We start from the raw sequence: 15,645 nt of genomic DNA on the forward strand, positions 1-15,645 counted from the left end.
TGCTCTGAGTTTCTTCCGAGGCATCTCTGGGTGGACTCGAACCTCCAACCTTTTGGTTAGCAGCCGAGCTCGTAAGCCATTTGCACCACCCAGGGACTCGCCTATGAAATCAGAGGCTGGAAAACCATGAGACCTTCTTCTTTTGGGCAAAGAAATGGAACAAGCCAAAGGAAGAAGAGGAAAGGCGTGGGAAGGGGTGGGGGTGCTAGGGGTAGAAGGAAGGAACTCAGACACCATGGCAGCTGGCCAGCCAGCTGGAGGTGGGTGCAGTTGGGCCTCTCCTGTACCCCAGGCTGACCTCTGGGAAGCGTCAGGGAGGCCTGGGGACCTGGACCCCAACATCTGTCCTTGCGCTCTCAGATTTTGCCAGTATTGGGCGTCCGAGGTCTTTGGACAGGCTCAGGCATGGATGTACAACTCAACAGAAGCTGGGATGGACGTTTGGGGCCCAGGTCAACTGGCTCCATTGCAAAGCATCACCACCCCCTGCACCCGACACCCAAGGTCTCAGTCTTCTGAGTGTGTAACTTGTGACTGTTTGGAGGAGTCCTCCTCAGACCCCCAACCCTGCTACCAAATCTCACTGTGGGTGGGGGCCAACAGAGGGGCACCCGGTGCTAGCCAGAAGGGGCATGAAGCCAAGACGGGGCTGTGCTGAGGGTGGGTAGAGGGCCAGTGCACACGAACAGCCACCTCTGACTGCTGTCTCTGCCCATCTCTTGGTCTGGCCACTGATGTTTTCATCACGTATGTCACGCTGCTCTTAACACTGTCATGTGAACATACTGCCTTGAACACAGTTGCAAAGGTGCCCCTTTTAAAGCATGTATTCGGAGAAGGTGGTCACCCCCCCGCGCCCCCACCCCCAACAGTGCTCCTGGGGTCCTCGCCCACTCTGGCTGGGTGGCGGGGGGGGGGGCGGAGGAGCTGGCGGGCACCCATTTGCCAAGGAAAGTGCCTTGTTGCCGCTGCAGCAGCCCACTCTGCTCAGCTTAACAAATGGGTGCACTCTTACTTCAAAGGCGCATTCATATTCTCCAGCAGCTTTCAAGAGCCCTTTGAATTGCGTTTTTAAAAACCCTCCCTTAGTTTCTGTCATCACTTGTTTGTTTTAAAACAGTAACATTCCCAGCCCCCACTGATTAAATCCCCTGGATGGAGAACTGACTCACAGCCCAAACAGTTAGAGGCTGGTGGGTGGGCGGGTACGTGTGCATGCACGCACGCGCACACACGCACACATATGTGCACACATGCGTGCACACGTGCATGCAAGCACACACGTACACACACGCTCCGCACCCAGACACTGCGCCTCTGTGAACCTGCTCACTGGGCAGTTTGCTCCCAGGGCTGCATTTGCCAGTTCATTCCTCAGGCTCTCCCGAGGGTGCCAGCCTGGAGCCGAATGCCTTTTGCTTGGATGGGCTGATTCCAGTGGCTGCCAGAGATAATGACTTGGCGAAAGGGAAGGGAGGGTGGGAGACCCTTTCTGAGAACTTGCCGGTACTGGGCCCTGGGCTGCAGCCGTGCCCCCCTCCCCCCGCATCTCATGTTATCCTCACAGGCTGTGGGGAGTGGGTACAGATGCTCCAGCTGGGAAGGGAGCCGAGGGGCAGACAGGAAGCCGTGCACCTACCTCCTCTCTTCCCTGAGCCCCTGCGGTGTGGTCACCTGCCTCCCTAAAGCTCCCTGCTATCTGGGTGCAGGGATGTTGTCGAGGGGGAGGACCTGCCCAGGAATGAGAGCAATGGCTTTCCTCCGCAGCTTGCCCTGGTCTGACAGCAGGAGCTGGGAGAAGTGCTGGGAGTGTGTGTGCTGGAGGAGGAAAGACAGACTGATGGGGAAAGACAAGGCTGGTGATTATACTGTGTGGATGTGTGCATGGACATCTGTGTGTATACTTGGGTGTCTCCATGTGTCTGTGTATCCCTCCCTGTGTCTGTGTGTCTGTGTGGCCATCTGCATAGGTATGTCAGTGTGTGCTCATGTGTGTCTCTGTGTGAGTGTCTGTGTCTGTATCTGTGTGTGTGTGTGCTGGTGTGTCTATTTGTCTCTGCGTGTGTCTGGGTGTGTGCTGATGTGTAGGAACAGATCCCTGTGCCACGAATGGGTAACACAAAGCATTGACTTGGGGCAAACTACTTCACCTATGTGCATCTCAGTTTCCTTAGCTGTAAATTGGGTATAAGTTTGTAATAAGTATTCAATACATTAGAACATGCCTGACATGTACTATAGCGGGGTAGCTATTATTACTATCGATCAAATATGAAGATGGCAGATAAATCCAGAGAGAACAGCTGGTAACTGACCAGCAGCTCCCCACAGCCTTAGTCCTAGGATCGTTTAGTAGACAACCTGCACAGCTATACACAACAACCCTGTTAGCTACCCTCTCAGTGGGATGGAGATGACTGGAAATGGAGGGGAAATCACGGACAGAATCAACATCATAAGGTTATCATTTTCTTAAACTCTTCCTCAGCTTCGAAAACACACATGCACAATTTTTTTTAACTAGAGGAAGTGTTTTTAGTGTCCATATAAAACAAAGAAACAAATAAACAAACCCAAAAGAATAGACAAGAAAATTCTGGGAAAGAATGGCAATGAGGGGAGACCAACGTCACCAGATGCTGAACTATATTATAAAGCTGCAATAATTAAAACAGTGTGCTCTTGTATGAACAGACTGATGAGGGAACAGACGAGAGAGTCTAGAAATAGACCCCAATACATACGGGAATAGTTAGTATATGGTGAAAGCAGAGCTTCAAGTCTGTGGGGAAAAGATCAGTTACTCAGCAAATGGGTTTGGAACAGCTAGGGAGCCATTCGGGGGAAAAAATGAAGTTGAATCTCTTCCTCACACTTTACCTCCAAATAAATACTAGATGGATCAAAGTTTTAAACAAAAGATGAAATTTTTAAAGAACTAGGAGAAAAAATCACGGAAGCTTAAAAATATATAATCTCGGCAAAGAAAAGGAACTCCTCAAGTACTTTCTAAGGACTACACAAAATCCAAGGGGTCATAAAACTATCTAAAAATTCTGCATGAGAAACGAAAACCCTCACAAAGGATAAATGGCAAATTATTCGCAGCTCTCATCATGGACAAAGGGCTGATTTTCCTTATATAAAGAATGTTGTCACAAACCAGTAGGAAAAACATTAACAAACCAACAGAAAAAATGGGCAAAGGATATGAAGAGTTTGCAGAAAGGAATGACAAATGACTCTGAAATATATGCTGAGATGTGCCACCACATGGTAAGAGAAAAGCAAACCAGAACCCCGGGAGACTCTGCCTGCTCCCTATCACACTGGCCAAGATCTGAAAGTTTGATAATACCCCGAGCTCACCCACGTGTGGATAAACAGGTATGTTCACACAGCCGTTTGTGGGGCTATAGCTTAGTACGATATCATCAGACAGCTTTCTGGCAATATGTTGTACGGAAGCTAAAAATCCACACAGCCTCTGATCCCCCAAGTCTTCTCCGAAGAGTTTATCCTCTACAGGTGTACCTGTGCAGGTGGGAAACGACAGCATTGAATAGTGGTGCTGTTTGTAACAGCAAAAGGCTTGGAAGCAACCTGAATGTCTGGCAAGAGGGCACCTGTTAAAGAAAGGATTGTGCCTCCAGACCATGGAATTCGTTGCAGCATACGGCTCCGGAACAGTCTTTTTTTTTCCTAATTGTGCTTTAAGTGAAAGTTTACAAATCCAGTGAGTCTCTCATACAAAAACCTATACACACCTTGCTATGTACTCCTAACTGCTCTTCCCCTAATGAGACAGCACACTCCTCCTGTCCACCCTGTATTACCCGTGGCCATTCAACCAGCTCCTGACCCCCTCTGCCTTCTCATCTCGGCTTCAGACAGAAGCTGTACACATAGTTTCATGTGTTTACTTGAACCAAGAAGTTCACCCCTCACCAATATCATTTTCTGTCTTATAGTTCAGTCCAACCCTTGTCTGAAGAGTTGGCTTCAGGAATGGTTCCATTCTTGGGCTAACAGAGGGTCTGGGGACCATGACCTCCAGGGTCCCTCTAGTCTCTGTCAGGTTAAGTCTGGTCTTTTTATGAGAATTTGAAGTCTGCATCCCACTGTTCTCCCACTCCATCAGGGATTCTCCATTGTGTTCCCTGTTAGGACAGTCATCTGTGGTAGCCGGGCACCATCTAGTTCTGGTCTCAGGCTGATGTAGTCTCTGGTTTGTATGGCATTTTCTGTCTCTTGGGCTCATATTTACCTTGAGCCTGGTTTCGGAACAGTCTTTGAAAACTACTGTTAAGTGAGAAAAACAAGGTGCAGGGCTGGGCATATACCATGCTACTTTTGTGCAGAAGACTTTTTTTTGTCAAGTATAAGAATATATGTGCTCGTACATAGATTTTCTAGCAGGTGACATAAAAAACTGGTTTCAGTGATGCTTCTAGGGAGGAGAACTAGGGGCTGGGAGCTTGGCTGGGAGGGAGAATGGCTTTTCATTCTATACCCTTTTGTAGCTTTTATATTGTGTATCACAGGTATGGATTACTTATTTACAATCAAATACATGTATGTGTGTATATATGTATATATGTGTATATTGTGTGTGTGTGTGTGTGTATTAAGGTCCCTGAATAGCACAAAAAGTCTGGGCTCAGCTGCTAACTAAAAGCAAAAAAGGCCTGGCGATCTGCTTCTGAAAGATTATAGCCAAGAAAACCCCATGGAGCAGTTCTACTCTGTGACACAAGGGTCACCATGAGTCGGAATTGGAGACAGAAGAAAGGGCAGGCCGTCTGCAACTCAGGGGTGTCCTGTGGCTAGTGGACCACAGCCTGAGGCCCTGGAATGAAGAGTTGCCCTCAGAGGTGGCAAGAGGCCTCAGCCTTAGGTGTCCTTCTAATTTCCCCTGACAGGTCAGGGGTCCCCTGATTGCCATTTTCCCTTGATATACCCACTAAATACCCCCATTGTCATCCTCAGACTCCAGGCTCCAGAATAAATGGCCCCACACAGAAGCTAATCTCAACTTCTCCCCTCCCCTGAGCCCTGAGCACAATAATGTCATTGTTTTCTGGAGTCACTGGCTCCTTCCATCTCCCTGCTCCGGGGATGTGACTTCCCAGCCAGCCCAGGCCTGGGAATAGCACCCCCCTGATCCAGAACCTCACCCTCCCCTGCTGGGAGCCTCAGGCTAGCGGGTGGAGGAGGCTGGGGCAATGGCCTCCAGCTGCCACTTAATTGGCCCAAAGACATCCACCTGTCCCCAGAGCCAGCTTCAGGGGCACTGGGCCTGGGCACATTCCCTTCCCAGCTCAAAACATCAGAAAGCCACTCTTAGCAGCTCCGCCCGGCACACAGTAACTGCTCAGTCATTGCAAGCTTCCCTGGAATGCCTGGGAACAGTGGGAGGCTGGGATTCCTAAGCTTGCAAACTTCTCACCCTACCATCTCCTTGGCCACCACCTTTGACCTACATTGACCTGCACTGACCTCCACTGCCTCCTGATTGGTGCCTCGGCTTGGAAAGCTGTGGTCCCTGGGTCTGGCTGGGCACAGACCACGGCCCTGAGTCACAGGTCACGGCTGAACAGGCTGGATCCTGGGTCCCAGTAAGCAGGGGCTCTTTCAGGCCCCCTCTCAACACACCTCATTTCTCCCACCTTTCTACTCCTGCTGCCTCTACTGCTGCTGCTTTTATTCCATACCATTTTTAGAACTTTCTAGAAATGAAGCATTTTATGTCCATTATCTCAGTTAATACTCACTGAGTATTTTCAGGGAATGTATCATTACCCCCATTTCACATGTGAGAAAACTGACACTCAGAAAGGTTTGGGAATTTGACTCTGCCACACATATGTAAACCCACACCTGGTGATTTCCAGAGCTCTGGGTTTTCTGGTTGACACACAGCTTCCCTAAGGTGCCTCATCCCTTATACCCTGACCCGTAGCCACGCAGGTGGTAAGTGAGGATGGGGACATCCAGGGTGTGGGCAGCTCCAGGCACAAGCAGTTGTCATGCTGCTGAGTGGTGGGTGCCTCACTCCAGGTCCCAGTACATTCGGGGGTGGGGTGAGGCAGACGGCCTGGCAGGGACTGAGTTCTCTGATCAGTTGGAGGGTGGTGAAACCGACATCACCAGAGAGACTACGGTTCACCCCAAGGGTGAGGGTTTCAGAGGCGGGCTAGTGGGGTGCAGGGAGAGAAGCTGGAAATAAAGGAGGCCAAATAAGGCAGAAGACAGAGGCCCTGCGAGTGTGAGGGGCCACATGAAATGAGGCAGAGGCCAGGGCCCTGGGGCTTCTCGGGACTGGAGGCATGGGACTGGGGACTCCATCCCAAAATTCCATTCACCACTTAAGCCCCCAGGTGCCACCCTCTTTCAGGGGTCTGGCATGAGAGTCCCAGTGGGAGAAGAAACACTGGGCTTAAACCCTAGCTCCTATGCTAACTAAATGGAGTCCCTGGGTGGTGTAACTGGTTAACACACTCGGTTGCTAACTGAAAGTTTGGAGGTTTGAGTTCACCTAGTGGCGCCTCAGAAGCAAGGCTTGGCAATCTATTTCTGAAAATTCAGCCATTGAAAACCCTGTGGAGCCCAGTTCTACTCTGACACACATGGGGTTACAGTGGGTTGGAGTCAAATTGCCAGCTGTTGGTTTAGTTATGCTAACTAAAGTTTGCCCTTGAGAGAATTAACTACCTGAGTCTTACCTGTCTTATTGGCAAAATAGATAGGAATACCTGCCCCAGAGGGTAATTGCGGGGATCAAATGAACTGATGTATGTGAAGTCAGAGCACAGAGCTTGGTACTTAAAGAGGTGCCAAGGGGATCAAATGGGCAAGAGAGGGGGATTTGGGGGCAGGGGAGGGGAAGATGGAGCAGGAGAGGGGGAGATGGGCCAGGAGAGGGGGAGGTGGGGGCAGGGGAGGGGGAGATGGGGCAGGAGATGGGGAGATGGGCAGAAGAGGGGGAGATGGGGTAGGGAGGAGATGGGGCAAGAGGGGGAGATGGGGGCAGGGGAGAGGGAGATGGGGCGGGGGGGAGATGGGGCAGGAGAGGGGGAGGTGGGGACAGGGGAGGGGGAGATGGGGCGGGGAGGGGGAGATGGGGCAGAAGAAGGGGAGATGGGGCAGGGGAGAGAGATGGGGAAGAGAGGGGGAGATGGGCCAGGAGAAGGGGAGGTGGGGGCAGGAAGGGGGACATGGGGGCAGGGGAGAAGGAGATGAAGGAGGTATTTCGACTCCCCACCCATTTCCTCCATCTCGGAACTTTTAAGGGGCTTCTAATCTCCAGGATGTCCCAAATTGGAGCCTTCCAAATGCAGCTCCCTAGAGACCACTCCAAGATGGATCAAGAACACGGTCTGGCCCAGGGATGGCTTGGAGGGTCTTGAGCAAAGGCTCAGACTGGGGTGGAGACAGGCTGAGCTTCTAGAGGCTTTGAACGCATCTACATAGATTGGTCCTATCATGTCAGCAATTTCTGTAACTCCCTCTTCCACCTGAGTCCAGGTGGGGGAGATGCTAAGTGTGGGAGCTGCCTGAGGCTGGGTGCTCAGGGACAGAGTATCAAAGACCCAGAAAGAGGCTAGCATGGCCCTTTTGGGGCCCTCGCCCATCCAGAAGAGATGCCCTGGGTTCTTTGAGCACACACAGCCAGCAGGTGCTAGCAGGCCCCGTCTAAAACCCAAACCCACTGCCATTGAGTCAATTCCAACTCATGGTGACCCTGCGTGTTACGGAGTAGAACTACCCCCATAGAGGTTTTCTTGACTGTAATCTTTATGGAAGCAGATCACCAGGTCTTTCTTTCATGGCATTGCTGACTGTGTTCATACCACCAACCTTTGGTATGAGTACAAACTGTTTGCGCCACCCAGGGACCAACTTGTTGTTGTTGTTAGGTGCCGTCGAGTCAGTTCCGACTCATAGCGACCCTCTCCACAAGCGAATGAAACACTGCCCGGTCCTGAGCCATCCTTACAATCGTTGTTATGCTTGAGCTCATTGTTGCAGCCACTGTGTCAATCCACCTCATTGAGGGTCTTCCTTTTTTCCGCTGACCCTGTACTCTGCCAAGCATGATGTCCTTCTCCAGGGACTCATCCCTCCTGACAACATGTCCAAAGTATGTAAGATGCAGTCCTGCCATCCTTGCTTCTAAGGAGCATTCTGGTTGTACTTCTTCTAAGACAGATTTGTTCATTCTTTTGGCAGTCCATGGTATATTCAATATTCTTCACCAACACCACAATTCAAAGGCGTCAACTCTTCTTCAGTCTTCCTTATTCATTGTCCAGCTTTCACATGCATATAATGCGACTGAAAATACCATGGCTTGGGTCGGGCGCACCTTAGTCTTCAGGGTGACATCTTTGCTCTTCAACACTTTGAAGAGGTCCTTTGCAGCAGATTTGCCCAATGCAATACGTCTTTTGATTTCTTGACTGCTGCTTCCATGGGTGTTGATTGTGGATCCAAGTAAAATGAAATCCTTGACAACATCAATCTTTTCTCTGTTTACCATGATGTTGCTCATTGGTCCAGTTGTGAGGATTTTTGTTTTCTTTATGCTGAGGTGTAATCCACACCGAAGGCTGGGGTCTTTGATCTTCATTAGTAAGAGCTTCAAGTCCTCTTTACTTTCAGCAAGCAAGGTTGTGTCATCTCCATAACGCAGGTTGTTAATGAGCCTTCCTCCAATCCTGATGCCCTGTTCTTCATATAGTCCAGCTTCTCATATTATTTTTTCAGCATACAGGTTAAATCGGTATGGTGAAAGAATACAACCCTGATGCACACCTTTCCTGACTTTAAACCAATCAGTATCCCCTTATTCTGTCCAAACAACTGCCCCTTGATCTATGTAAAGGTTCCTCATGAGCACAATTAAGCGTTCTGGAATTCCCATTCTTTGCAGTGTTGTCCATAGTTTGTTATGATCCACACAGTCAAATGCCTTTGCATAATCAATAAAACACAGGTAAACATCCTTCTGGTATTCTCTGCTTTCAGTCAGGATCCATCTGACATCAGCAATGATATCCCTGGTTCCACGTCCTCTTCTGAAACCAGCCTGAATTTCTGGCAGTTCCCTGTCGATATACTGCTGCAGCCGTTTTTGAATGATCTTCAGCAGAATTTTGCTTGCATGTGATATTAATGATATTGTTCTATAATTTCCACATTTGGTTGGATCACCTTTCTTGGGAATAGGCATAAATATGGATCTCTTCCAGTCAGTTGGCCAGGAAGCTGTCTTCCATATTTCTTGGCATAGACGAGTGAGCACCTCCAGCGCTGCATCTGTTTGTTGAAACATCTCAATTGATATTCCATCAATTCCTGGAGGCTTGTTTTTCGCCAATGCCTTCAGAGCAGCTTGGACTTCTTCCTCCAGTACCATCGTTTCCTGATCATGTGCCACCTCTTGAAATGGTTGAATATCGACTAATTCTTTACGGTATAATGACTCTGTGTATTCCTTCCATCTTCTTTTGATGCTTCCTGCATCGTTTAATATTTTCCCCATGGAATCCTTCACTGTTGCAACTCGAGGCTTGAATTTTTTCTTCAGTTCTTTTTCAGCTCGAGAAACGCCAAGCGTGTTCTTTCCTTTTGGTTTTCCATGTCCAGCTCTTTGCACATGTCATTATAATACTTTCCTTTGTCTTCTCGAGAGGCCCTTTGAAATATTCTGTTCAGTTCTTTTACTTCATCAATTCTTCCTTTTGCTTTAGCTGCTCGATGCTCAAGAGCACTTTTCAGAGTCTCCTCTGACATCCACCTTGGTCTTTTCTTTCTTTCCTACTAGATGCCTGATAAAGGCCACGGGGGCTAGGCATTGGGCTTCCCAGGTGTTTTCCTCTGCTCCCACCCCAGGCCAGATACTGCCCACCTGGCCCTGCCCTGCCCAGCCAGGGCATCACCGCAGCAACTGACCCCCCCTCCCCAGCTTCCCTTCTCACTGCCACCCCACAAATGAGATGCTAATTTATGCCCATCCCCTGCCTCCCAGTCTCCTGGCAGATGCCGGGCCGTGCTCGGGGCCGGTGCCGTCTGCATGCCAAGTGCTTCATTAGCCAGCAAAGAAGGCGCTCACCCTCCTTACTCTAATCCCCACCAGTGACCTTCAGGATCCATCCAGGCACCTTCTGAAGTTGGGGGCCTGCGAGGGTGCGGCAATCAATTCTGCTGTGGCCTCCACAGCTGCTGCCGAATAGATTTCTTGCTCAGAAAAGCATGTTCAAAAAGCATCTAATGGAACGGATCATCAATTTGTTTGAATACACATCTAATCTGATTAGGGGGGTCCTAGCCACCAGGGCAGCTAGCGCAACTGAGCTTTGACACGGCACTGGAGACTCATAAGTGGGGTGGGGGGGGCCCTGCCTGGGAAAGGAGGATGGGGCCCTGCCTGGGAAAGGAGGATGAGGCCCCTCACCCACCACCCAGTCTTCCTTGGCCCGTTGCACCTCCAGCCAAAAACTTTACAGAGAAAAGAAGAGGGAAGCAGGTAGATGCCACAGGGCAGGGCCAACATCTCCTGTTTTTCTGCAGCCCCAGCACTGGGCACAGAGCGTGTGGAACAAAGAAGATGCTCGGGAAACACGTGATGAACAGATGAGCGTAAGGCCCAAAACAGATGCCAAGGTGTCCAGAAAGTCGTCTCTGGACCAGGCTAGACGATGCCGTACAGACACTTTCATCCATCCCTTTCTGAAATGAACATGGTGGAGAACAAAGAGCGCAAGGAGTTGAGTCTGGATCCTGAGTGAATCCAGACCCACTGTGTCTGCCCTGCCACAGGGCCTTTGCCCATGCCATTCCTCACCTTTAGAGAGCCCTTTGCTTCCTTCTCTGCTGGGAAAACACGGGTGTTCAGTTAGCTACCCAGCCCCAGTGTCCCTTCGAAACTCAAACACGGTGTCCTCTGTAATTCCTCTCCTGACGTCCTTTCCTCACATTCCATAGAGGTTTGAAGTTACGTAGCACATGCATCAAAAAGCCCTGGTGGTGCAGAGATTAAGCGCTTGGCTGATAACTGAAAGGTTGGCAGTTCTAACCCATCGCAAGAGAAAGGTGACAGTCTGCTTCCATAAAGGTTACAACCTTGGAAACCCTATGGGGCAGTTCTACTTTGTTCTAGAGGGTTGCTATGAGTCGGGATCAAATCGAAGGCAATGGGTTTGCCAGAGACGTCACAGCTGCATTTGTGTGATCCCAGGCTAGCGTGTCATCTGCTGGAAGCAGGGACAGGGGCTCCCTTACCTCCCTAGCCCCAGAGCCTAGCACCCAGCATGGCACACAGGAGGACCCAGATCCATGAATGAAAGGGCAGGTAAACAAACTTGCAGCTGGACTTGGCCAGGTCACTTCCTCTTAGGGGCTGACTGTCCTAGGGGATGTCCAAGTTCCCTCCTCTTGCAATCCGATATTGCAACATTGGCATAGTTGTGTGAGTGCTGGGCTTTTTGGGCCCTGGAGTGGAACCAAACCATAAAAGCCAAACCTGTTGCCCTTGAGTCAACTCCGACTCAGGGCGATCCCACGCGCGCAGAATACAACTGTGCTCCATAGGGTTTTCATGGCTGTGACCTTTTGGAAGCAGATCACCAGGCCTTTCTTCTGAGGTGCCTCTAGGTGGGTCTGAACCACCAACCTTTCAATAAAGGTTAGCAACCAAGTGCTTAAGCATTTGTGCCACCCAGGGACTCCGCCAGGTTCACATCCTAGCTCTCCCACTTACTAGCTATGTGACCCTGGGCATCTCGCTGTAGCCCTGCTGCGCTTCAGCCCGAGAGGGGGATGGTCATAGTGCTTGCTTCACAGGCCTGTGAGAGGGGTAAGGGCTTAGAGCGGTGCCTGGCACACAGAACAAGCCCCTAAGGGGTGGCCATTACTATTGCTCTCTTCGCCTGGTGTCACAACTTCGAGCACGCCTCACAGGCAGGGCCTCCTTCCTGCACCACACAGGTAAATAACGCCACAGCCTCCAGCCTGGTGTGGAAAAAGGATGGTTCTCATTTCCGATGGGTTTATTTTGCAATTAACAGAGAGGAAGGAAGCCCTTTCTTCCATTTCAGCTGGAGAGTTCAGAGATTAAACTTCTACCATTGATTAGAATGTTTCTGCCTAATGGTGCTATTATCATTTGTGTATTCAGATTCATTAGATAATAAAATTTTCACCAAGTTCTGGAATTCCTCCCAAGAAGCTCACCGGGTTGCACGGATGACAGTCTTCTTCCCCTCGGTAACCCTGAGGCAGGATGCATGCTTGGGCGATTCTCCAGCTTTGTAGCCAGGACCTGAGACCCACGGAGACGAAGGGCTTTGCCCAAGGTCCCATGCGGAGTCAGCTGCTGGGCCGGCCCGGCTGCCTCCGTGAGGTCTTGTCCTACCTTGCATCTGGTTATTGCCCTCCCCCAGGTGACTTCCTTGAAGGCCCCTCAGCTGGTGAGCTCTCTCCAGCACCTGGGTACCAGTCTTCAGCCCCCTCCGAGCCCGAGGATTCTGGAGGTGGAGAAACACAGGCCTCTCACAGGTCTAGGAAGCCTAGAGCAAGAATTCACAGGACCAAGGATGTTTCCAGGAATCTACAACCTGGGGGTCTTGAGGATCCATCCCCTGGCCACCAATGATGTCACCAGACACAGGGCACAGAAGGCAGTGCCAGAGGAATAAGCCAGGGGTCCGATAGCTCTGGTTGGCACGTTTCCCAAGGGCAATCCCCGTTCCCCCCTCTTGCCCACTCTAGGGGCTGTCCACCCTGGAAGAAATGCTATACCTAAAAGGAGGCCATCCACTGGGCTTAGGAGGAGAGGGATGGGAATGGAGGGGAAGGCAGGAGCTAGGCTAGGTGACCAGACTTAACACTGGCATCAATTTCCTCATACTGACCCAAGAGAGCTGAGCTGGAGAGTAGGCCTTTTTAGGGGGCTCCCTGCTTCACCTCACCACCCATCTGTCAGTGTGTTGTACTGTGGTGGCGTGTATATTGGTATGATGCTGGAAGCTATTGCACCAGTATTTCAAATACCAGCAGGGGGTCACCCGTGGTGGACAGGTTTCAGCAGAGCATCCAGACTAAGACTAGGAAGAAAGGCCTGGCAATCTACATCCAAAAATTAGCCAATGAGAACTTTCTGGATTACAACAGGGCATTATCTGACTTGCTTGCTTTGGATGCATCATTAGGAGGAATCAGTCACTGGAGAAGGGCATTATTCTTGGTGAAGTAGAGGGCCAGAGAGAGGGTGGCAGGCCCTTGGTGAGCTGATTGGCACAGTAGCCGCAACGATGGACTTGAATGTGCTGGTGACTGCGAGGATGACACAGGACCAGGCAATATTTTGTTCTGTTGTACATACAATCATCCTGAGTTAGAGTTGATCTGATCGCAGCTAATAACAATTACTCCACTTCATCACCCCCAGATGGGTGCTTTCCAACAAATTTCAGTGGCTTTTGCCCACTTCCCCTTCGCCGGCATTAAGGCCAGCAGCTCAGCCCAAGGAGAAGGGAAAGACAAATGAGGGAGTTCCTGAAGGCCTAATCCACGCTCAGCTTCCTGTCTTCTCATTTAATCCTCCCAGCCACCCTTCCGGAGCGTTACTATTATTGCCCTTTCATTTCTCTCATCTGTAGCTCAGAGGAGAGTGGTGAAAAGTTACACGTGGAATCTACTGCGAAGTCGGGTTTCGAACCAGCGGCCTCTGCCCTGCCAAGGCTTTGATCAGGCCTTCGGTTCAACGCTGTTTGGTTCACATGGAAGGCGTTGGCGGCTGGGCCCGAGGGGAGGGAAAACAAAGCTGTGAGTCGCTCTGCGCGCAGCGGCTGAGAGATGGACTCGTCGCCGCGGAGGGGCACACATTCATCAGCTTGGTGACCCGTCTATACCGGAGCTTTGTGGCGTGTAACAAAGACTGCGGAGCAGAAAATTGGAGTTCAATTTGCCGTCCATCCTGCGCGCAGCACTCAGCCCATTCCAGTATCTGGCAGGCACCTCTGCGGTTTATCATAAATAATAACACCACGCGGTGGCTCCCCGGCCGTTTCAGCAGTTATCGTCCCCAAACAATTTACAAGCTGGATTATCTAGAGAGGCTTGCACACGCTCGCGCCAGCCCGCGCGGCCTCCCAGCTGCTCTTGTGGACACACGGGACCCCTCCTTTCCTGGTGTCACCCGCCTTGAGGCTGCACCGGATCTGGAGAGAGACGGGCCCTCACTCTTCCCCCATGCTGGCAGCTCCTGCCCCAAACCCCCTCCTGGCCTCTTTTCCTGAGTGGTGCAACCAGTTAAGGAGCTCAGCTTGGTTGGAGGTTCAAGCTCACCCAGAAGTGCCTCAGAACAAAGGCCTGGTGATCTACATCCGAAAGCTCAGCCATTGAAAATCCTGCGGAGCACAGTTCTACTCTGACACACCTGGGTCACCAGGAGTCAGAGTCATCTCAATGGTAACTGGTGGTGGGTGGCAGCTGGCAGAAGGCCACAGGACTTGCGGCCCGGCCTCTTGCTGGAGGAGTCCAGGCCACGTCCAGGGGCCACGGTCTCTCTCCTCCCGTTTCAGGAACAGGCTCCAGATCTTTCCCGCCTCCAATGAGCAGTGTCTTTCTGTTTTCACAAGCAGCCCCATTTCTTCCCTCCCAACGTCATGGGGCTGGTGTGGGGGGTGCACTGTCAACTGAGGCCCACTGGTTCAACCCTTCACTTAACAGGTGAGACACCTGGGGCCTGGAGAGGTGAAGTGACTCAGGTAAGGACTCAGCGTTAGCTGCCGTGCTGGGGCTAGAGCCCAGGGCTCTGACGCCCAGTCTGCTTCGAGGTAGAGTCATGCGGACGGTGGTTGGCCTTGGGGCTCAGGCACCCCGACAGGGCTGGATTAGCCAGTATGCACAGTAAGCACCGGCTTACAGTAAGCAAGGAACGCACGGAATTAATCGTGCTTGCTTACTAACCTGTACTGCACAATTTCACCTGGTTTTCACCAAAACCAGGTGAAATTGTGTACTACAGGTTAGTAAGTTAGCACTATTAGGCATGTGCATACCTTGCTTATTGGGTAATCCGTCCCTGCACCCTGAGCATCTCCCATCTGCCACGCACTGGCCCTGCTCTTTGGGTTCCAGAGGGTGGGGCTGGGTTCCTATCAGTCTCATGGGGCAAGAGTGGGGGCAGGGCTAAAAGCTTGGGCTAATTCAAAGAGAACCCTCCCCCCAGCCCCACCCCCTCCCCCCCTCCTCCCACCCCCCACTGCCCAAATATGCAGGCAACTTGGAGAACAGAAAGCCTTGGTTTGTGGGTGGCCAGACAGAGTTCGAACCCCACCCCTGCATTTCCAAGCTTCCTGCTGCTGGTCAGCCACCTGTGTTTCCAGCCCCAGCTTTCTTGCTTGCACAATGGGAATTCTGCAACAACTACCTGGCTGGGGCTTGTTAGGATTCAATGCGATAAATTCACATAAAGCTGGGAACCCAATGTCTGGCCGAGTGCCTGGCACATGGGAAACACCCAGAAACGGATGCTGTGCCAGGCCTGTGCTGTCATCTCTTATTCCCTCCACACACAATTGCCAGGGTGTTGTTGTTTTTGTTAGCTCCTGTCTCAGTCAGCTCCAATTCATGACG

At 51.1% G+C, this 15,645-nt stretch overlaps 1 protein-coding gene across 2 annotated transcripts in view; it reads right to left on the reverse strand.

Moving 5' to 3' along the window:
* SDK2 (sidekick cell adhesion molecule 2) overlaps window positions 1-15,645 on the reverse strand; it is a 310,850-nt gene that overhangs the window by 168,054 nt on the left and 127,151 nt on the right. The gene's annotated exons all lie outside the window — the stretch shown is intronic.

The sequence above is a fragment of the Elephas maximus genome, chromosome 19, assembly GCF_024166365.1.
Source record: "Elephas maximus indicus isolate mEleMax1 chromosome 19, mEleMax1 primary haplotype, whole genome shotgun sequence".
In the NCBI taxonomy this organism is placed as follows: Eukaryota; Metazoa; Chordata; class Mammalia; order Proboscidea; family Elephantidae; genus Elephas; species Elephas maximus.